Raw genomic sequence first — 24,212 nt, forward strand, 5'->3', positions numbered from 1 at the left:
CTTAAATATGCGTCCTAGAGCGAAAAGGACGATAATTCGTGACCACCCTCAAAAAATTGAACAATCCACCCAAAACCAAAAAAAATTGAAATTTTTATATAAAAAACTTCTTTTGGCCATATCTCCTTAAATATGCGTCCTAGAGCGAAAAGGACGATAATTCGTGACCACCCTCAAAAAATTGAAAAATCCACCCAAAACCTAAAAAAATTGAAATTTTTATATGAAAAACTTCTTTTGGCCATATCTCCTAAACTAAGCGTCCTAGAGCGAAAAGGACGATAATTCGTGACCACCCTCAAAAATTTGAAAAATCCACCCAAAACCAAAAAAAATTAAATTTTTATATGAAAAACTTCTTTTGGCCATATCTCCTTAAATATGCGTCCTAGAGCGAAAAGGACGATAATTCGTGACCACCCCTCAAAAAATTGAAAAATCCACCCAAAACCTGAAAAAATTGAAATTTTTATATGAAAAACTTCTTTTGGCCATATCTCCTAAACTAAGCGCCCTAAAGCGAAAAGGACGATAATTCGTGACCAAAACCTAAAAAAATTGAAATTTTTATATGAAAAACTTCTTTTGGCCATATCTCCTAAACTAAGCGTCCTAGAGCGAAAAGGACGATAATTCGTGATCACCCTCAAAAAATTGAAAAATCCACCCAAATCCTAAAAAAATTGAAATTTTTATATGAAAAACTTATTTTGGCCATATCTCCTAAACTAAGCGTCCTAGAGCGAAAAGGACGATAATTCGTGACCACCCTCAAAAAATTGAAAAATCCACCCAAAACCTAAAAAAAATTAAATTTTTATATGAAAAACTTCTTTTGGCCATATCTCCTTAAATATGCGTCCTAGAGCGAAAAGGACGATAATTCGTGACCACCCTCAAAAAATTGAAAAATCCACCCAAAACCTGAAAAAATTGAAATTTTTATATGAAAAACTTCTTTTGACCATATCTCCTTAAATATGCGTCCTAGACCGAAAAGGACGATAATTCGTGACCACCCTCAAAAAATTGAACAATCCACCCAAAACCTGAAAAAATTGAAATTTTTATATGAAAAACTTCTTTTGGCCATATCTCCTAAACTAAGCGTCCTAGAGCGAAAAGGACGATAATTCGTGACCACCCTCAAAAAATTGAAAAATCCACCCAAAACCTAAAAAAATTGAAATTTTTATATGAAAAACTTCTTTTGGCCATATCTCCTAAACTAAGCGTCCTAGAGCGAAAAGGACGATAATTCGTGACCACCATCAAAAAATTGAAAAATCCACCCAAATCCTAAAAAAATTGAAAAACTTCTTTTGGCCATATCTCCTTAAATATGCGTCCTAGAGCGAAAAGGACGATAATTCGTGACCACCCTCAAAAAATTGAAAAATCCACCCAAAACCTAAAAAAAATTAAATTTTTATATGAAAAACTTCTTTTGGCCGTATCTCCTTAAATATGCGTCCTAGAGCGAAAAGGACGATAATTCGTGACCACCCTCAAAAAATTTAAAAATCCACCCAAAACCTAAAAAAATTGAAATTTTTATATGAAAAACTTCTTTTGGCCATATCTCCTAAACTAAGCGTCCTAGAGCGAAAAGGACGATAATTCGTGACCACCATCAAAAAATTGAAAAATCCACCCAAATCCTAAAAAAATTGAAATTTTTATATGAAAAACTTATTTTGGCCATATCTCCCTAAATATGCGTCCTAGAGCGAAAAGGACGATAATTCGTGACCACCCTCAAAAAATTGAAACATCCACCCAAAACCTGAAAAAATTGAAATTTTTATATGAAAAACTTCTTTTGGCCATATCTCCTAAACTAAGCGTCCTAGAGCGAAAAGGACGATAATTCGTGATCACCCTCAAAAAATTTAAAAATCCACCCAAATCCTAAAAAAATTGAAATTTTTATATGAAAAACTTATTATGGCCATATCTCCTAAACTAAGCGTCCTAGAGCGAAAAGGACGATAATTCGTGACCACCCTCAAAAAATTGAAAAATCCACCCAAAACCTAAAAAAAATTAAATTTTTATATGAAAAACTTCTTTTGGCCATATCTCCTTAAATATGCGTCCTAGAGCGAAAAGGACGATAATTCGTGACCACCCTCAAAAAATTGAAAAATCCACCCAAAACCTGAAAAAATTGAAATTTTTATATGAAAAACTTCTTTTGACCATATCTCCTTAAATATGCGTCCTAGAGCGAAAAGGACGATAATTCGTGACCACCCTCAAAAAATTGAACAATCCACCCAAAACCTGAAAAAATTGAAATTTTTATATGAAAAACTTCTTTTGGCCATATCTCCTAAACTAAGCGTCCTAGTGCGAAAAGGACGATAATTCGTGACCACCCTCAAAAAATTGAAAAATCCACCCAAAACCTAAAAAAATTGAAATTTTTATATGAAAAACTTCTTTTGGCCATATCTCCTAAACTAAGCGTCCTAGAGCGAAAAGGACGATAATTCGTGACCACCATCAAAAAATTGAAAAATCCACCCAAATCCTAAAAAAATTGAAAAACTTCTTTTGGCCATATCTCCTTAAATATGCGTCCTAGAGCGAAAAGGACGATAATTCGTGACCACCCTCAAAAAATTGAAAAATCCACCCAAAACCTAAAAAAAATTAAATTTTTATATGAAAAACTTCTTTTGGCCGTATCTCCTTAAATATGCGTCCTAGAGCGAAAAGGACGATAATTCGTGACCACCCTCAAAAAATTTAAAAATCCACCCAAAACCTAAAAAAATTGAAATTTTTATATGAAAAACTTCTTTTGGCCATATCTCCTAAACTAAGCGTCCTAGAGCGAAAAGGCCGATAATTCGTGACCACCCTCAAAAAATTGAAAAATCCACCCAAAACCTAAAAAAAAATTAAATTTTTATATGAAAAACTTATTTTGGCCATATCTCCTTAAATATGCGTCCTAGAGCGAAAAGGACGATAATTCGTGACCACCCTCAAAAATCACCCAAAACCAAAAAAAATTAAATTTTTATATGAAAAACTTCTTTTGGCCATATCTCCTTAAATATGCGTCCTAGAGCGAAAAGGGCGATAATTCGTGACCACCCTCAAAAAATTGAAAAATCCACCCAAAACCTGAAAAAATTGAAATTTTTATATGAAAAACTTCTTTTGGCCATATCTCCTTAAATATGCGTCCTAGAGCGAAAAGGACGATAATTCGTGACCACCCTCAAAAAATTGAAACATCCACCCAAAACCTGAAAAAATTGAAATTTTTATATGAGAAACTTATTTTGGCCATATCTCCTAAACTAAGCGCCCTAAAGCGAAAAGGACGATAATTCGTGACCAAAACCTAAAAAAATTGAAATTTTTATATGAAAAACTTCTTTTGGCCATATCTCCTAAACTAAGCGTCCTAGAGCGAAAAGGACGATAATTCGTGACCACCATCAAAAAATTGAAAAATCCACCCAAATCCTAAAAAAATTGAAATTTTTATATGAAAAACTTCTTTTGGCCATATCTCCTTAAATATGCGTCCTAGAGCGAAAAGGACGATAATTCGTGACCACCCTCAAAAAATTGAAACATCCACCCAAAACCTGAAAAAATTTAAATTTTTATATGAAAAACTTATTTTGGCCATATCTCCTAAACTAAGCGTCCTAGAGCGAAAAGGACGATAATTCGTGACCACCCTCAAAAAATTGAAAAATCCACCCAAAATCTAAAAAAAATTGAAATTTTTATATGAAAAACTTCTTTTGGCCATATCTCCTAAACTAAGCGTCCTAGAGCGAAAAGGACGATAATTCGTGATCACCCTCAAAAAATTGAAAAATCCACCCAAATCCTAAAAAAATTGAAATTTTTATATGAAAAACTTATTTTGGCCATATCTCCTAAACTAAGCGTCCTAGAGCGAAAAGGACGATAATTCGTGACCACCCTCAAAAAATTTAAAAATCCACCCAAAACCTGAAAATGAAAAACTTCTTTTGACCATATCTCCTTAAATATGCGTCCTAGAGCGAAAAGGACGATAATTCGTGACCACCCTCAAAAAATTGAAAAATCCACCCAAAACCTAAAAAAAATTAAATTTTTATATGAACAACTTCTTTTGGCCATATCTCCTTAAATATGCGTCCTAGAGCGAAAAGGACGATAATTCGTGACCACCCTCAAAAAATTGAAAAATCCACCCAAAACCTGAAAAAATTGAAATTTTTATATGAAAAATTTCTTTTGGCCATATCTCCTAAACTAAGCGTCCTAGAGCGAAAAGGACGATAATTCGTGACCACCATCAAAAAATTGAAAAATCCACCCAAATCCTAAAAAAATTGAAAAACTTCTTTTGGCCATATCTCCTTAAATATGCGTCCTAGAGCGAAAAGGACGATAATTCGTGACCACCCTCAAAAAATTGAAAAATCCACCCAAAACCTAAAAAAAATTAAATTTTTATATGAAAAACTTCTTTTGGCCATATCTCCTAAACTAAGCGTCCTAGAGCGAAAAGGACGATAATTCGTCATCACCCTCAAAAATTTGAAAAATCCACCCAAATCCTAAAAAAATTTAAATTTTTATATGAAAAACTTATTTTGGTCATATCTCCTAAACTAAGCGTCCTAGAGCGAAAGGACGATAATTCGTGACCACCCTCAAAAAATTGAAAAATCCATCCAAAACCTGAAAAAATTGAAATTTTTATATGAAAAACTTCTTTTGGCCATATCTCCTTAAATATGCGTCCTAGAGCGAAAAGGACGATAATTCGTGACCACCATCAAAAAATTGAAAAATCCACCCAAATCCTAAAAAAATTGAAATTTTTATGTGAAAAACTTATTTTCGCCATATCTCCTAAACTAAGCGTCCTAGAGCGAAAAGGACGATAATTCGTGACCACCATCAAAAAATTGAAAAATCCACCCAAATCCTAAAAAAATTGAAATTTTTATGTGAAAAACTTATTTTCGCCATATCTCCTAAACTAAGCGTCCTAGAGCGAAAAGGACGATAATTCGTGACCACCATCAAAAAATTGAAAAATCCACCCAAATCCTAAAAAAATTGAAAAACTTCTTTTGGCCATATCTCCTTAAATATGCGTCCTAGAGCGAAAAGGACGATAATTCGTGACCACCCTCAAAAAATTGAAAAATCCACCCAAAACCAAAAAACATTTAAATTTTTATATAAAAAACTTCTTTTGGCCATATCTCCTTAAATATGCGTCCTAGAGCGAAAAGGACGATAATTCGTGGCCACCCTCAAAAAATTGAAAAATCCACCCAAATCCTAAAAAAATTGAAATTTTTATATGAAAAACATCTTTTGGCCATATCTCCTTAAATATGCGTCCTAGAGCGAAAAGGACGATAATTCGTGACCACCCTCAAAAAATTGAAAAATCCACCCAAAACCTGAAAAAATTGAAATTTTTATATGAAAAACTTCTTTTGACCATATCTCCTTAAATATGCGTCCTAGAGCGAAAAGGACGATAATTCGTGACCACCCTCAAAAAATTGAAAAATCCACCCAAAACCAAAAAAAATTAAATTTTTATATAAAAAACATCTTTTGGCCATATCTCCTTAAATATGCGTCCTAGAGCGAAAAGGACGATAATTCGTGACCACCCTCAAAAAATTGAAAAATCCACCCAAAACCTGAAAAAATTGAAATTTTTATATGAAAAACTTCTTTTGACCATATCTCCTTAAATATGCGTCCTAGAGCGAAAAGGACGATAATTCGTGACCACCCTCAAAAAATTGAAAAATCCACCCAAAACCAAAAAAAATTTAAATTTTTATATAAAAAACTTCTTTTGGCCATATCTCCTTAAATATGCGTCCTAGAGCGAAAAGGACGATAATTCGTGACCACCCTCAAAAAATTTAAAAATCCACCCAAAACCTAAAAAAATTGAAAGTTTTATATGAAAAACTTCTTTTGGCCATATCTCCTTAAATATGCGTCCTAGAGCGAAAAGGACGATAATTCGTGATCACCCTAAAAAAATTGAAAAATCCACCCAAAACCTAAAAAAAATTAAATTTTTATATGAAAAACTTATTTTGGCCATATCTCCTTAAATATGCGTCCTAGAGCGAAAAGGACGATAATTCGTGACCACCCTCAAAAAATTTAAAACTCCACCCAAAACCTAAAAAAATTGAAATTTTTATATGAAAAACTTCTTTTGGCCATATCTCCTTAAATATGCGTCCTAGAGCGAAAAGGACGATAATTCGTGACCACCCTCAAAAAATTGAAAAATCCACCCAAAACCTAAAAAAATTGAAATTTTTATATGAAAAACTTCTTTTGGCCATATCTCCTAAACTAAGCGTCCTAGAGCGAAAAGGACGATAATTCGTGACCACCATCAAAAAATTGAAAAATCCACCCAAATCCTAAAAAAGTTGAAATTTTTATATGAAAAACTTATTTTGGACATATCTCCTAAACTAAGCGTCCTAGAGCGAAAAGGACGATAATTCGTGACCACCCTCAAAAAATTGAAAAATCCACCCAAAACCTGAAAAAATTGAAATTTTTATATAAAAAACTTCTTTTGACCATATCTCCTTAAATATGCGTCCTAGAGCGAAAAGGACGATAATTCGTGACCACCCTCAAAAAATTGAAAAATCCACCCAAAACCAAAAAAAATTGAAATTTTTATATAAAAAACTTCTTTTGGCCATATCTCCTTAAATATGCGTCCTAGAGCGAAAAGGACGATAATTCGTGACCACCCTCAAAAAATTTAAAAATCCACCCAAAACCTAAAAAAAATTAAATTTTTATATGAAAAACTTCTTTTGGCCATATCTCCTTAAATATGCGTCCTAGAGCGAAAAGGACGATAATTCGTGACCACCCTCAAAAAATTGAAAAATCCACCCAAAACCTGAAAAAATTGAAATTTTTATATGAAAAACTTCTTTTGGCCATATCTCCTAAACTAAGCGTCCTAGAGCGAAAAGGACGATAATTCGTGACCACCCTCAAAAAATTGAAAAATCCACCAAAACCTAAAAAAATTGAAATTTTTATATGAAAAACTTCTTTTGGCCATATCTCCTAAACTAAGCGTCCTAGAGCGAAAAGGACGATAATTCGTGACCACCATCAAAAAATTGAAAAATCCACCCAAATCCTAAAAAAATTGAAATTTTTATATGAAAAACTTATTTTGGCCATATCTCCTTAAATATGCGTCCTAGAGCGAAAAGGACGATAATTCGTGACCACCCTCAAAAAATTGAAAAATCCACCCAAAACCTAAAAAAAATTAAATTTTTATATGAAAAACTTCTTTTGGCCATATCTCCTTAAATATGCGTCCTAGAGCGAAAAGGACGATAATTCGTGACCACCCTCAAAAAATTGAAAAATCCACCCAAAACCTGAAAAAATTGAAATTTTTATATGAAAAACTTCTTTTGGCCATATCTCCTAAACTAAGCGTCCTAGAGCGAAAAGGACGATAATTCGTGACCACCCTCAAAAAATTGAAAAATCCACCCAAAACCTAAATAATTTGAAATTTTTATATGAAAAACTTCTTTTGGCCATATCTCCTAAACTAAGCGTCCTAGAGCGAAAAGGACGATAATTCGTGACCACCATCAAAAAATTGAAAAATCCACCCAAATCCTAAAAAAATTGAAATTTTTATATGAAAAACTTATTTTGGCCATATCTCCTTAAATATGCGTCCTAGAGCGAAAAGGACGATAATTCGTGACCACCCTCAAAAAATTTAAAAATCCACCCAAAACCTAAAAAACTTGAAAGTTTTATATGAAAAACTTCTTTTGGCCATATCTCCTTAAATATGCGTCCTAGAGCGAAAAGGACGATAATTCGTGATCACCCTAAAAAAATTTAAAAATCCACCCAAAACCTAAATAATTTGAAATTTTTATATGAAAAACTTCTTTTGGCCATATCTCCTAAACTAAGCGTCCTAGAGCGAAAAGGACGATAATTCGTGACCACCATCAAAAAATTGAAAAATCCACCCAAATCCTAAAAAAATTGAAATTTTTATATGAAAAACTTATTTTGGCCATATCTCCTTAAATATGCGTCCTAGAGCGAAAAGGACGATAATTCGTGACCACCCTCAAAAAATTGAAAAATCCACCCAAAACCTGAAAAAATTGAAATTTTTATATGAAAAACTTCTTTTGACCATATCTCCTTAAATATGCGTCCTAGAGCGAAAAGGACGATAATTCGTGACCACCCTCAAAAAATTGAACAATCCACCCAAAACCTGAAAAAATTGAAATTTTTATATGAAAAACTTCTTTTGGCCATATCTCCTAAACTAAGCGTCCTAGAGCGAAAAGGACGATAATTCGTGACCACCCTCAAAAAATTGAAAAATCCACCCAAAACCTAAAAAAATTGAAATTTTTATATGAAAAACTTCTTTTGGCCATATCTCCTAAACTAAGCGTCCTAGAGCGAAAAGGACGATAATTCGTGACCACCATCAAAAAATTGAAAAATCCACCCAAATCCTAAAAAAATTGAAAAACTTCTTTTGGCTATATCTCCTTAAATATGCGTCCTAGAGCGAAAAGGACGATAATTCGTGACCACCCTCAAAAAATTGAAAAATCCACCCAAAACCTAAAAAAAATTAAATTTTTATATGAAAAACTTCTTTTGGCCGTATCTCCTTAAATATGCGTCCTAGAGCGAAAAGGACGATAATTCGTGACCACCCTCAAAAAATTTAAAAATCCACCCAAAACCTAAAAAAATTGAAATTTTTATATGAAAAACTTCTTTTGGCCATATCTCCTAAACTAAGCGTCCTAGAGCGAAAAGGACGATAATTCGTGACCACCCTCAAAAAATTGAAAAATCCACCCAAAACCTGAAAAAATTGAAATTTTTATATGAAAAACTTCTTTTGGCCATATCTCCTAAACTAAGCGCCCTAAAGCGAAAAGGACGATAATTCGTGACCAAAACCTAAAAAAATTGAAATTTTTATATGAAAAACTTCTTTTGGCCATATCTCCTAAACTAAGCGTCCTAGAGCGAAAAGGACGATAATTCGTGACCACCATCAAAAAATTGAAAAATCCACCCAAATCCTAAAAAAATTGAAATTTTTATATGAAAAACTTCTTTTGGCCATATCTCCTTAAATATGCGTCCTAGAGCGAAAAGGACGATAATTCGTGACCACCCTCAAAAACTTGAAAAATCCACCCAAAACCTAAAAAAAATTGAAATTTTTATATGAAAAACTTCTTTTGGCCATATCTCCTTAAATATGCGTCCTAGAGCGAAAAGGACGATAATTCGTGACCACCCTCAAAAAATTGAAACATCCACCCAAAACCTGAAAAAATTGAAATTTTTATATGAAAAACTTCTTTTGGCCATATCTCCTAAACTAAGCGTTCTAGAGCGAAAAGGACGATAATTCGTGACCACCCTCAAAAAATTGAAAAATCCACCCAAAACCTAAAAAAATTGAAATTTTTATATGAAAAACTTCTTTTGGCCATATCTCCTAAACTAAGCGTCCTAGAGCGAAAAGGACGATAATTCGTGATCACCCTCAAAAAATTGAAAAATCCACCCAAATCCTAAAAAAATTGAAATTTTTATATGAAAAACTTATTTTGGCCATATCTCCTAAACTAAGCGTCCTAGAGCGAAAAGGACGATAATTCGTGACCACCCTCAAAAAATTGAAAAATCCACCCAAAACCTAAAAAAAATTAAATTTTTATATGAAAAACTTATTTTGGCCATATCTCCTTAAATATGCGTCCTAGAGCGAAAAGGACGATAATTCGTGACCACCCTCAAAAAATTGAAAAATCCACCCAAAACCTGAAAAAATTGAAATTTTTATATGAAAAACTTCTTTTGGCCATATCTCCTAAACTAAGCGCCCTAAAGCGAAAAGGACGATAATTCGTGACCAAAACCTAAAAAAATTGAAATTTTTATATGAAAAACTTCTTTTGGCCATATCTCCTAAACTAAGCGTCCTAGAGCGAAAAGGACGATAATTCGTGACCACCCTCAAAAAATTGAAAAATCCACCCAAAACCTAAAAAAATTGAAATTTTTATATGATAAACTTCTTTTGGCCATATCTCCTAAACTAAGCGTCCTAGAGCGAAAAGGACGATAATTCGTGACCACCATCAAAAAATTGAAAAATCCACCCAAATCCTAAAAAAATTGAAAAACTTCTTTTGGCCATATCTCCTTAAATATGCGTCCTAGAGCGAAAAGGACGATAATTCGTGACCACCCTCAAAAAATTGAAAAATCCACCCAAAACCTAAAAAAAAATAAATTTTTATATGAAAAACTTCTTTTGGCCGTATCTCCTTAAATATGCGTCCTAGAGCGAAAAGGACGATAATTCGTGATCACCCTCAAAAAATTTAAAAATCCACCCAAAACCTAAAAAAATTTAAATTTTTATATGAAAAACTTCTTTTGGCCATATCTCCTAAACTAAGCGTCCTAGAGCGAAAAGGCCGATAATTCGTGACCACCCTCAAAAAATTGAAAAATCCACCCAAAACCTAAAAAAAATTAAATTTTTATATGAAAAACTTATTTTGGCCATATCTCCTTAAATATGCGTCCTAGAGCGAAAAGGACGATAATTCGTGACCACCCTCAAAAATTTGAAAAATCCACCCAAAACCAAAAAAATTAAATTTTTATATGAAAAACTTCTTTTGGCCATATCTCCTTAAATATGCGTCCTAGAGCGAAAAGGACGATAATTCGTGACCACCCTCAAAAAATTGAAAAATCCACCCAAAACCTGAAAAAATTGAAATTTTTATATGAAAAACTTCTTTTGGCCATATCTCCTAAACTAAGCGCCCTAAAGCGAAAAGGACGATAATTCGTGACCAAAACCTAAAAAAATTGAAATTTTTATATGAAAAACTTCTTTTGGCCATATCTCCTAAACTAAGCGTCCTAGAGCGAAAAGGACGATAATTCGTGACCACCATCAAAAAATTGAAAAATCCACCCAAATCCTAAAAAATTGAAATTTTTATATGAAAAACTTATTTTGGCCATATCTCCTTAAATATGCGTCCTAGAGCGAAAAGGACGATAATTCGTGACCACCCTCAAAAACTTGAAAAATCCACCCAAAACCTAAAAAAAATTAAATTTTTATATGAAAAACTTCGTTTGGCCATATCTCCTTAAATATGCGTCCTAGAGCGAAAAGGACGATAATTCGTGACCACCCTCAAAAAATTGAAACATCCACCCAAAACCTGAAAAAATTGAAATTTTTATATGAAAAACTTCTTTTGGCCATATCTCCTAAACTAAGCGTCCTAGAGCGAAAAGGACGATAATTCGTGACCACCCTCAAAAAATTGAAAAATCCACCCAAAACCTAAAAAAAAATTAAATTTTTATATGAAAAACTTATTTTGGCCATATCTCCTTAAATATGCGTCCTAGAGCGAAAAGGACGATAATTCGTGACCACCCTCAAAAATTTGAAAAATCCACCCAAAACCAAAAAAAATTAAATTTTTATATGAAAAACTTCTTTTGGCCATATCTCCTTAAATATGCGTCCTAGAGCGAAAAGGACGATAATTCGTGACCACCCTCAAAAAATTGAAAAATTCACCCAAAACCTGAAAAAATTGAAATTTTTATATGAAAAACTTCTTTTGGCCATATCTCCTAAACTAAGCGCCCTAAAGCGAAAAGGACGATAATTCGTGACCAAAACCTAAAAAAATTGAAATTTTTATATGAAAAACTTCTTTTGGCCATATCTCCTAAACTAAGCGTCCTAGAGCGAAAAGGACGATAATTCGTGACCACCATCAAAAAATTGAAAAATCCACCCAAATCCTAAAAAAATTGAAATTTTTATATGAAAAACTTATTTTGGCCATATCTCCTTAAATATGCGTCCTAGAGCGAAAAGGACGATAATTCGTGACCACCCTCAAAAACTTGAAAAATCCACCCAAAACCTAAAAAAAATTAAATTTTTATATGAAAAACTTCGTTTGGCCATATCTCCTTAAATATGCGTCCTAGAGCGAAAAGGACGATAATTCGTGACCACCCTCAAAAAATTGAAACATCCACCCAAAACCTGAAAAAATTGAAATTTTTATATGAAAAACTTCTTTTGGCCATATCTCCTAAACTAAGCGTCCTAGAGCGAAAAGGACGATAATTCGTGACCACCCTCAAAAAATTGAAAAATCCACCCAAAACCTAAAAAAATTGAAATTTTTATATGAAAAACTTCTTTTGGCCATATCTCCTAAACTAAGCGTCCTAGAGCGAAAAGGACGATAATTCGTGATCACCCTCAAAAAATTGAAAAATCCACCCAAATCCTAAAAAAATTGAAATTTTTATATGAAAAACTTATTTTGGCCATATCTCCTAAACTAAGCGTCCTAGAGCGAAAAGGACGATAATTCGTGACCACCCTCAAAAAATTGAAAAATCCACCCAAAACCTGAAAATGAAAAACTTCTTTTGACCATATCTCCTTAAATATGCGTCCTAGAGCGAAAAGGACGATAATTCGTGACCACCCTCAAAAAATTGAACAATCCACCCAAAACCAAAAAAAATTTAAATTTTTATATAAAAAACTTCTTTTGGCCATATCTCCTTAAATATGCGTCCTAGAGCGAAAAGGACGATAATTCGTGACCACCCTCAAAAAATTGAAAAATCCACCCAAAACCTAAAAAAAATTAAATTTTTATATGAACAACTTCTTTTGGCCATATCTCCTTAAATATGCGTCCTAGAGCGAAAAGGACGATAATTCGTGACCACCCTCAAAAAATTGAAAAATCCACCCAAAACCTGAAAAAATTGAAATTTTTATATGAAAAATTTCTTTTGGCCATATCTCCTAAACTAAGCGTCCTAGAGCGAAAAGGAAGATAATTCGTGACCACCCTCAAAAATTGAAAAATCCACCCAAAACCTAAAAAAATTGAAATTTTTATATGATAAACTTCTTTTGGCCATATCTCCTAAACTAAGCGTCCTAGAGCGAAAAGGACGATAATTCGTGACCACCATCAAAAAATTGAAAAATCCACCCAAATCCTAAAAAAATTGAAAAACTTCTTTTGGCCATATCTCCTTAAATATGCGTCCTAGAGCGAAAAGGACGATAATTCGTGACCACCCTCAAAAAATTGAAAAATCCACCCAAAACCTAAAAAAAAATAAATTTTTATATGAAAAACTTCTTTTGGCCATATCTCCTAAACTAAGCGTCCTAGAGCGAAAAGGACGATAATTCGTCATCACCCTCAAAAATTTGAAAAATCCACCCAAATCCTAAAAAAATTGAAATTTTTATATGAAAAACTTATTTTGGTCATATCTCCTAAACTAAGCGTCCTAGAGCGAATAGGACGATAATTCGTGACCACCCTCAAAAAATTGAAAAATCCATCCAAAACCTGAAAAAATTGAAATTTTTATATGAAAAACTTCTTTTGGCCATATCTCCTTAAATATGCGTCCTAGAGCGAAAAGGACGATAATTCGCGACCACCATCAAAAAATTGAAAAATCCACCCAAATCCTAAAAAAATTGAAATGTTTATGTGAAAAACTTATTTTCGCCATATCTCCTAAACTAAGCGTCCTAGAGCGAAAAGGACGATAATTCGTGACCACCCTCAAAAAATTGAAAAATCCACCCAAAACCTGAAAAATTTGAAATTTTTATATGAAAAACTTCTTTTGACCATATCTCCTTAAATATGCGTCCTAGAGCGAAAAGGACGATAGAGCGAAAAGGACGATAATTCGTGACCACCCTCAAAAAATTGAAAAATCCACCCAAAACCTAAAAAAATTGAAATTTTTATATGAAAAACTTCTTTTGGCCATATCTCCTAAACTAAGCGTCCTAGAGCGAAAAGGACGATAATTCGTGATCACCCTCAAAAAATTGAAAAATCCACCCAAATCCTACAAAAATTGAAATTTTTATATGAAAAACTTATTTTGGCCATATCTCCTAAACTAAGCGTCCTAGAGCGAAAAGGACGATAATTCGTGACCACCCTCAAAAAATTGAAAAATCCACCCAAAACCTAAAAAAAATTAAATTTTTATATGAAAAACTTCTTTTGGCCATATCTCCTTAAATATGCGTCCTAGAGCGAAAAGGACGATAATTCGTGACCACCCTCAAAAAATTGAAAAATCCACCCAAAACCTGAAAATGAAAAACTTCTTTTGGCCATATCTCCTTAAATATGCGTCCTAGAGCGAAAAGGACGATAATTCGTGACCACCCTCAAAAAATTGAAAAATCCACCCAAAACCTAAAAAAAATTAAATTTTTATATGAAAAACTTCTTTTGGCCGTATCTCCTTAAATATGCGTCCTAGAGCGAAAAGGACGATAATTCGTGACCACCCTCAAAAAATTTAAAAATCCACCCAAAACCTAAAAAAAATTGAAATTTTTATATGAAAAACTTCTTTTGGCCATATCTCCTAAACTAAGCGTCCTCGAGCGAAAAGGCCGATAATTCGTGACCACCCTCAAAAAATTGAAAAATCCACCCAAAACCTAAAAAAAATTAAATTTTTATATGAAAAACTTATTTTGGCCATATCTCCTTAAATATGCGTCCTAGAGCGAAAAGGACGATAATTCGTGACCACCCTCAAAAATTTGAAAAATCCACCCAAAACCAAAAAAAATTAAATTTTTATATGAAAAACTTCTTTTGGCCATATCTCCTTAAATATGCGTCCTAGAGCGAAAAGGACGATAATTCGTGACCACCCTCAAAAAATTGAAAAATCCACCCAAAACCTGAAAAAATTGAAATTTTTATATGAAAAACTTCTTTTGGCCATATCTCCTAAACTAAGCGCCCTAAAGCGAAAAGGACGATAATTCGTGACCAAAACCTAAAAAAATTGAAATTTTTATATGAAAAACTTCTTTTGGCCATATCTCCTAAACTAAGCGTCCTAGAGCGAAAAGGACGATAATTCGTGACCACCATCAAAAAATTGAAAAATCCACCCAAATCCTAAAAAAATTGAAATTTTTATATGAAAAACTTATTTTGGCCATATCTCCTTAAATATGCGTCCTAGAGCGAAAAGGACGATAATTCGTGACCACCCTCAAAAACTTGAAAAATCCACCCAAAACCTAAAAAAAATTAAATTTTTATATGAAAAACTTCGTTTGGCCATATCTCCTTAAATATGCGTCCTAGAGCGAAAAGGACGATAATTCGTGACCACCCTCAAAAAATTGAAACATCCACCCAAAACCTGAAAAAATTGAAATTTTTATATGAAAAACTTCTTTTGGCCATATCTCCTAAACTAAGCGTCCTAGAGCGAAAAAGACGATAATTCGTGACCACCCTCAAAAAATTGAAAAATCCACCCAAAACCTAAAAAAATTGAAATTTTTATATGAAAAACTTCTTTTGGCCATATCTCCTAAACTAAGCGTCCTAGAGCGAAAAGGACGATAATTCGTGATCACCCTCAAAAAATTGAAAAATCCACCCAAATCCTAAAAAAATTGAAATTTTTATATGAAAAACTTATTTTGGCCATATCTCCTAAACTAAGCGTCCTAGAGCGAAAAGGACGATAATTCGTGACCACCATCAAAAAATTGAAAAATCCACCCAAATCCTAAAAAAATTGAAATTTTTATATGAAAAACTTATTATGGCCATATCTCCTTAAATATGCGTCCTAGAGCGAAAAGGACGATAATTCGTGACCACCCTCAAAAACTTGAAAAATCCACCCAAAACCTAAAAAAAATTAAATTTTTATATGAAAAACTTCGTTTGGCCATATCTCCTTAAATATGCGTCCTAGAGCGAAAAGGACGATAATTCGTGACCACCCTCAAAAAATTGAAACATCCACCCAAAACCTGAAAAAATTGAAATTTTTATATGAAAAACTTCTTTTGGCCATATCTCCTAAACTAAGCGTCCTAGAGCGAAAAGGACGATAATTCGTGACCACCCTCAAAAAATTGAAAAATCCACCCAAAACCTAAAAAAATTGAAATTTGTATATGAAAAACTTCTTTTGGCCATATCTCCTAAACTAAGCGTCCTAGAGCGAAAAGGACGATAATTCGTGATCACCCTCAAAAAATTGAAAATTCCACCCAAATCCTAAAAAAATTGAAATTTTTATATGAAAAACTTATTTTGGCCATATCTCCTAAACTAAGCGTCCTAGAGCGAAAAGGACGATAATTCGTGACCACCCTCAAAAAATTGAAAAATCCACCCAAAACCTAAAAAAATTAAATTTTTATATGAAAAACTTCTTTTGGCCATATCTCCTTAAATATGCGTCCTAGAGCGAAAAGGACGATAATTCGTGACCACCCTCAAAAAATTGAAAAATCCACCCAAAACCTGAAAATGAAAAACTTCTTTTGACCATATCTCCTTAAATATGCGTCCTAGAGCGAAAAGGACGATAATTCGTGACCACCCTCAAAAAATTGAACAATCCACCCAAAACCAAAAAAAATTTAAATTTTTATATAAAAAACTTCTTTTGGCCGTATCTCCTTAAATATGCGTCCTAGAGCGAAAAGGACGATAATTCGTGACCACCCTCAAAAAATTTAAAAATCCACCCAAAACCTAAAAAAAATTAAAATTTTATATGAACAACTTCTTTTGGCCATATCTCCTTAAATATGCGTCCTAGAGCGAAAAGGACGATAATTCGTGACCACCCTCAAAAAATTGAAAAATCCACCCAAAACCTGAAAAAATTGAAATTTTTATATGAAAAATTTCTTTTGGCCATATCTCCTAAACTAAGCGTCCTAGAGCGAAAAGGAAGATAATTCGTGACCACCCTCAAAAAATTGAAAAATCCACCCAAAACCTAAAAAAATTGAAATTTTTATATGATAAACTTCTTTTGGCCATATCTCCTAAACTAAGCGTCCTAGAGCGAAAAGGACGATAATTCGTGACCACCATAAAAAAATTGAAAAATCCACCCAAATCCTAAAAAAATTGAAAAACTTCTTTTGGCCATATCTCCTTAAATATGCGTCCTAGAGCGAAAAGGACGATAATTCGTGACCACCCTCAAAAAATTGAAAAATCCACCCAAAACCTAAAAAAAAATAAATTTTTATATGAAAAACTTCTTTTGGCCATATCTCCTAAACTAAGCGTCCTAGAGCGAAAAGGACGATAATTCGTCATCACCCTCAAAAATTTGAAAAATCCACCCAAATCCTAAAAAAATTGAAATTTTTATATGAAAAACTTATTTTGGTCATATCTCCTAAACTAAGCGTCCTAGAGCGAATAGGACGATAATTCGTGACCACCCTCAAAAAATTGAAAAATCCATCCAAAACCTGAAAAAATTGAAATTTTTATATGAAAAACTTCTTTTGGCCATATCTCCTTAAATATGCGTCCTAGAGCGAAAAGGACGATAATTCGCGACCACCATCAAAAAATTGAAAAATCCACCCAAATCCTAAAAAAATTGAAATTTTTATGTGAAAAACTTATTTTCGCCATATCTCCTAAACTAAGCGTCCTAGAGCGAAAAGGACGATAATTCGTGACCACCCTCAAAAAATTGAAAAATCCACCCAAAACCTGAAAAATTTGAAATTTTTATATGAAAAACTTCTTTTGACCATATCTCCTTAAATATGCGTCCTAGAGCGAAAAGGACGATAATTCGTGACCACCCTCAAAAAATTGAAAAATCCACCCAAAACCAAAAAACATTTAAATTTTTATATAAAAAACTTCTTTTGGCCATATCTCCTTAAATATGCGTCCTAGAGCGACAAGGACGATAATTCGTGGCCACCCTCAAAAAATTGAAAAATCCACCCAAATCCTAAAAAAATTGAAATTTTTATATGAAAAACATCTTTTGGCCATATCTCCTTAAATATGCGTCCTAGAGCGAAAAGGACGATAATTCGTGACCACCCTCAAAAAATTGAAAAATCCACCCAAAACCTGAAAAAATTGAAATTTTTATATGAAAAACTTCTTTTGACCATATCTCCTTAAATATGCGTCCTAGAGCGAAAAGGACGATAATTCGTGACCACCCTCAAAAAATTTAAAAATCCACCCAAAACCTAAAAAAATTGAAAGTTTTATATGAAAAACTTCTTTTGGCCATATCTCCTTAAATATGCGTCCTTGAGCGAAAAGGACGATAATTCGTGATCACCCTAAAAAAATTGAAAAATCCACCCAAAACCTAAAAAAAATAAATTTTTATATGAAAAACTTCTTTTGGCCATATCTCCTTAAATATGCGTCCTAGAGCGAAAAGGACGATAATTCGTGACCACCCTCAAAAAATTTAAAAATCCACCCAAAACCTAAAAAAATTGAAATTTTTATATGAAAAACTTCTTTTGGCCATATCTCCTTAAATATGCGTCCTAGAGCGAAAAGGACGATAATTCGTGACCACCCTCAAAAAATTGAAAAATCCACCCAAAACCTAAAAAAATTGAAATTTTTATATGAAAAACTTCTTTTGGCCATATCTCCTAAACTAAGCGTCCTAGAGCGAAAAGGACGATAATTCGTGACCACCACCCAAATCCTAAAAAAGTTGAAATTTTTATATGAAAAACTTATTTTGGACATATCTCCTAAACTAAGCGTCCTAGAGCGAAAAGGACGATAATTCGTGACCACCCTCAAAAAATTGAAAAATCCACCCAAAACCTGAAAAAATTGAAATTTTTATATAAAAAACTTCTTTTGACCATATCTCCTTAAATATGCGTCCTAGAGCGAAGAGGACGATAATTCGTGACCACCCTCAAAAAATTGAAAAATCCACCCAAAACCAAAAAAAATTGAAATTTTTATATAAAAAATCTTCTTTTGGCCATAGCTCCTTAAATATGCGTCCTAGAGCGAAAAGGACGATAATTCGTGACCACCCTCAAAAAATTGAAAAATCCACCCAAAACCTAAATAATTTGAAATTTTTATATGAAAAACTTCTTTTGGCCATATCTCCTAAACTAAGCGTCCTAGAGCGAAAAGGAAGATAATTCGTGACCATCCTCAAAAAATTGAAAAATCCACCCAAAACCTAAAAAAATTGAAATTTTTATTTGAAAAACTTCTTTTGGCCATATCTCCTAAACTAAGCGTCCTAGAGCGAAAAGGACGATAATTCGTGACCACCATCAAAAAATTGAAAAATCCACCCAAATCCTAAAAAAATTGAAAAACTTCTTTTGGCCATATCTCCTTAAATATGCGTCCTAGAGCGAAAAGGACGATAATTCGTGACCACTCTCAAAAAATTGAAAAATCCATCCAAAACCTGAAAAAATTGAAATTTTTATATGAAAAACTTCTTTTGGCCATATCTCCTTAAATATGCGTCCTAGAGCGAAAAGGACGATAATTCGTGACCACCCTCAAAAAATTGAAAAATCCACCCAAAACCAAAAAACATTTAAATTTTTATATAAAAAACTTCTTTTGGCCATATCTCCTTAAATATGCGTCCTAGAGCGAAAAGGACGATAATTCGTGGCCACCCTCAAAAAATTGAAAAATCCACCCAAATCCTAAAAAAATTGAAATTTTTATATGAAAAACATCTTTTGGCCATATCTCCTTAAATATGCGTCCTAGAGCGAAAAGGACGATAATTCGTGACCACCCTCAAAAAATTGAAAAATCCACCCAAAACCTGAAAAAATTGAAATTTTTATATGAAAAACTTCTTTTGACCATATCTCCTTAAATATGCGTCCTAGAGCGAAAAGGACGATAATTCGTGACCACCCTCAAAAAATTGAAAAATCCACCCAAAACCAAAAAAAAATTAAATTTTTATATAAAAAACTTCTTTTGGCCATATCTCCTTAAATATGCGTCCTAGAGCGAAAAGGACGATAATTCGTGACCACCCTCAAAAAATTTAAAAATCCACCCAAAACCTAAAAAAATTTAAAGTTTTATATGAAAAACTTCTTTTGGCCATATCTCCTTAAATATGCGTCCTAGAGAGAAAAGGACGATAATTCGTGATCACCCTAAAAAAATTGAAAAATCCACCCAAAACCTAAAAAAAATTAAATTTTTATATGAAAAACTTATTTTGGCCATATCTCCTTAAATATGCGTCCTAGAGCGAAAAGGACGATAATTCGTGACCACCCTCAAAAAATTTAAAAATCCACCCAAAACCTAAAAAAATTGAAATTTTTATATGAAAAACTTCTTTTGGCCATATCTCCTTAAATATGCGTCCTAGAGCGAAAAGGACGATAATTCGTGACCACCCTCAAAAAATTGAAAAATCCACCCAAAACCTAAAAAAATTGAAATTTTTATATGAAAAACTTCTTTTGGCCATATCTCCTAAACGAAGCGTCCTAGAGCGAAAAGGACGATAATTCGTGACCACCATCAAAAAATTGAAAAATCCACCCAAATCCTAAAAGAGTTGAAATTTTTATATGAAAAACTTATTTTGGACATATCTCCTAAACTAAGCGTCCTAGAGCGAAAAGGACGATAATTCGTGACCACCCTCAAAAAATTGAAAAATCCACCCAAAACCTGAAAAAATTGAAATTTTTATATAAAAAACTTCTTTTGACCATATCTCCTTAAATATGCGTCCTAGAGCGAAAAGGACGATAATTCGTGACCACCCTCAAAAAATTGAAAAATCCACCCAAATCCTAAAAAAATTGAAATTTTTATATGAAAAACTTATTTTGGCCATATCTCCTTAAATATGCGCCCTAGAGCGAAAAGGACGATAATTCGTGACCACCCTCAAAAAATTTAAAAATCCACCCAAAACCTAAAAAAAATTAAATTTTTATATGAAAAACTTCTTTTGGCCATATCTCCTTAAATATGCGTCCTAGAGCGAAAAGGACGATAATTCGTGACCACCCTCAAAAAATTGAAAAATCCACCCAAAACCTGAAAAAATTGAAATTTTTATATGAAAAACTTCTTTTGGCCATATCTCCTAAACTAAGCGTCCTAGAGCGAAAAGGACGATAATTCGTGACCACCCTCAAAAAATTGAAAAATCCACCAAAACCTAAAAAAATTGAAATTTTTATATGAAAAACTTCTTTTGGCCATATCTCCTAAACTAAGCGTCCTAGAGCGAAAAGGACGATAATTCGTGACCACCATCAAAAATTGAAAAATCCACCCAAATCCTAAAAAAAATTGAAATTTTTATATGAAAAACTTATTTTGGCCATATCTCCTTAAATATGCGTCCTAGAGCGAAAAGGACGATAATTCGTGACCACCCTCAAAAAATTGAAAAATCCACCCAAAACCTAAAAAAAATTAAATTTTTATATGAAAAACTTCTTTTGGCCATATCTCCTTAAATATGCGTCCTAGAGCGAAAAGGACGATAATTCGTGACCACCCTCAAAAAATTGAAAAATCCACCCAAAACCTGAAAAAATTGAAATTTTTATATGAAAAACTTCTTTTGGCCATATCTCCTAAACTAAGCGTCCTAGAGCGAAAAGGACGATAATTCGTGACCACCCTCAAAAAATTGAAAAATCCACCCAAAACCTAAATAATTTGAAATTTTTATATGAAAAACTTCTTTTGGCCATATCTCCTAAACTAAGCGTCCTAGAGCGAAAAGGACGATAATTCGTGACCACCATCAAAAAATTGAAAAATCCACCCAAATCCTAAAAAAATTGAAATTTTTATATGAAAAACTTATTTTGGCCATATCTCCATAAATATGCGTCCTAGAGCGAAAAGGACGATAATTCGTGACCACCCTCAAAAAATTGAAAAATCCACCCAAAACCTAAAAAAATTGAAATTTTTATATAAAAAACTTCTTTTGGCCATATCTCCTAAACTAAGCGTCCTAGAGCGAAAAGGACGATAATTCGTGATCACCCTCAAAAAATTGAAAAATCCACCCAAATCCTAAAAAAATTGAAATTTTTATATGAAAAACTTATTTTGGCCATATCTCCTAAACTAAGCGTCCTAGAGCGAAAAGGACGATAATTCGTGACCACCCTCAAAAAATTGAAAAATTCACCCAAAACCTGAAAAAATTGAAATTTTTATATGAAAAACTTCTTTTGGCCATATCTCCTAAACTAAGCGTCCTAGAGCGAAAAGGACGATAATTCGTGACCACCCTCAAAAAATTGAAAAATCCACCCAAAACCTAAAAAAATTGAAATTTTTATATGAAAAACTTCTTTTGGTCATATCTCCTAAACTAAGCGTCCTAGAGCGAAAAGGACGATAATTCGTGACCACCCTCAAAAAATTTAAAATTCCACCCAAAACCTAAAAAAAATTAAATTTTTATATGAAAAACTTCTTTTGGCCATATCTCCTTAAATATGCGTCCTAGAGCGAAAAGGACGATAATTCGTGACCACCCTCAAAAAATTGAAAAATCCACCCAAAACCTGAAAAAATTGAAATTTTATATGAAAAACTTCTTTTGGCCATATCTCCTAAACTAAGCGTCCTAGAGCGAAAAGGACGATAATTCGTGACCACCCTCAAAAAATTGAAAAATCCACCAAAACCTAAAAAAATTGAAATTTTTATATGAAAAACTTCTTTTGGCCATATCTCCTAAACTAAGCGTCCTAGAGCGAAAAGGACGATAATTCGTGACCACCATCAAAAAATTGAAAAATCCACCCAAATCCTAAAAAAATTGAAATTTTTATATGAAAAACTTATTTTGGTCATATCTCCTAAACTAAGCGTCCTAGAGCGAAAAGGACGATAATTCGTGACCACCCTCAAAAAATTGAAAAATCCATCCAAAACCTGAAAAAATTGAAATTTTTATATGAAAAACTTCTTTTGGCCATATCTCCTTAAATATGCGTCCTAGAGCGAAAAGGACGATAATTCGTGACCACCCTCAAAAAATTGAAAAATCCACCCAAAACCAAAAAACATTTAAATTTTTATATAAAAAACTTCTTTTGGCCATATCTCCTTAAATATGCGTCCTAGAGCGAAAAGGACGATAATTCGTGGCCACCTTCAAAAAATTGAAAAATCGACCCAAATCCTAAAAAAATTGAAATTTTTATATGAAAAACATCTTTTGGCCATATCTCCTTAAATATGCGTCCTAGAGCGAAAAGGACGATAATTCGTGACCACCCTCAAAAAATTGAAAAATCCACCCAAAACCTGAAAAAATTTCAATTTTTATATGAAAAACTTCTTTTGACCATATCTCCTTAAATATGCGTCCTAGAGCGAAAAGGACGATAATTCGTGACCACCCTCAAAAAATTGAAAAATCCACCCAAAACCAAAAAAAATTTAAATTTTTATATAAAAAACTTCTTTTGGCCATATCTCCTTAAATATGCGTCCTAGAGCGAAAAGGACGATAATTCGTGACCACCCTCAAAAAATTTAAAAATCCACCCAAAACCTAAAAAAATTGAAAGTTTTATATGAAAAACTTCTTTTGGCCATATCTCCTTAAATATGCGTCCTAGAGCGAAAAGGACGATAATTCGTGATCACCCTAAAAAAATTGAAAAATCCACCAAAACCTAAAAAAAATTAAATTTTTATATGAAAAACTTATTTTGGCCATATCTCCTTAAATATGCGTCCTAGAGCGAAAAGGACGATAATTCGTGACCACCCTCAAAAAATTTAAAAATCCACCCAAAACCTAAAAAAATTGAAATTTTTATATGAAAAACTTCTTTTGGCCATATCTCCTTAAATATGCGTCCTAGAGCGAAAAGGACGATAATTCGTGACCACCCTCAAAAAATTGAAAAATCCACCCAAAACCTAAAAAAATTGAAATTTTTATATGAAAAACTTCGTTTGGCCATATCTCCTAAACTAAGCGTCATAGAGCGAAAAGGACGATAATTCGTGACCACCATCAAAAAATTGAAAAATCCACCCAAATCCTAAAAAAGTTGAAATTTTTATATGAAAAACTTATTTTGGACATATCTCCTAAACTAAGCGTCCTATAGCGAAAAGGACGATAATTCGTGAACACCCTCAAAAAATTGAAAAATCCACCCAAAACCTGAAAAAATTGAAATTTTTATATAAAAA

This window comes from Haematobia irritans, chromosome 5, assembly GCF_050003625.1.
Source record: "Haematobia irritans isolate KBUSLIRL chromosome 5, ASM5000362v1, whole genome shotgun sequence".
NCBI lineage: Eukaryota > Metazoa > Arthropoda > Insecta > Diptera > Muscidae > Haematobia > Haematobia irritans.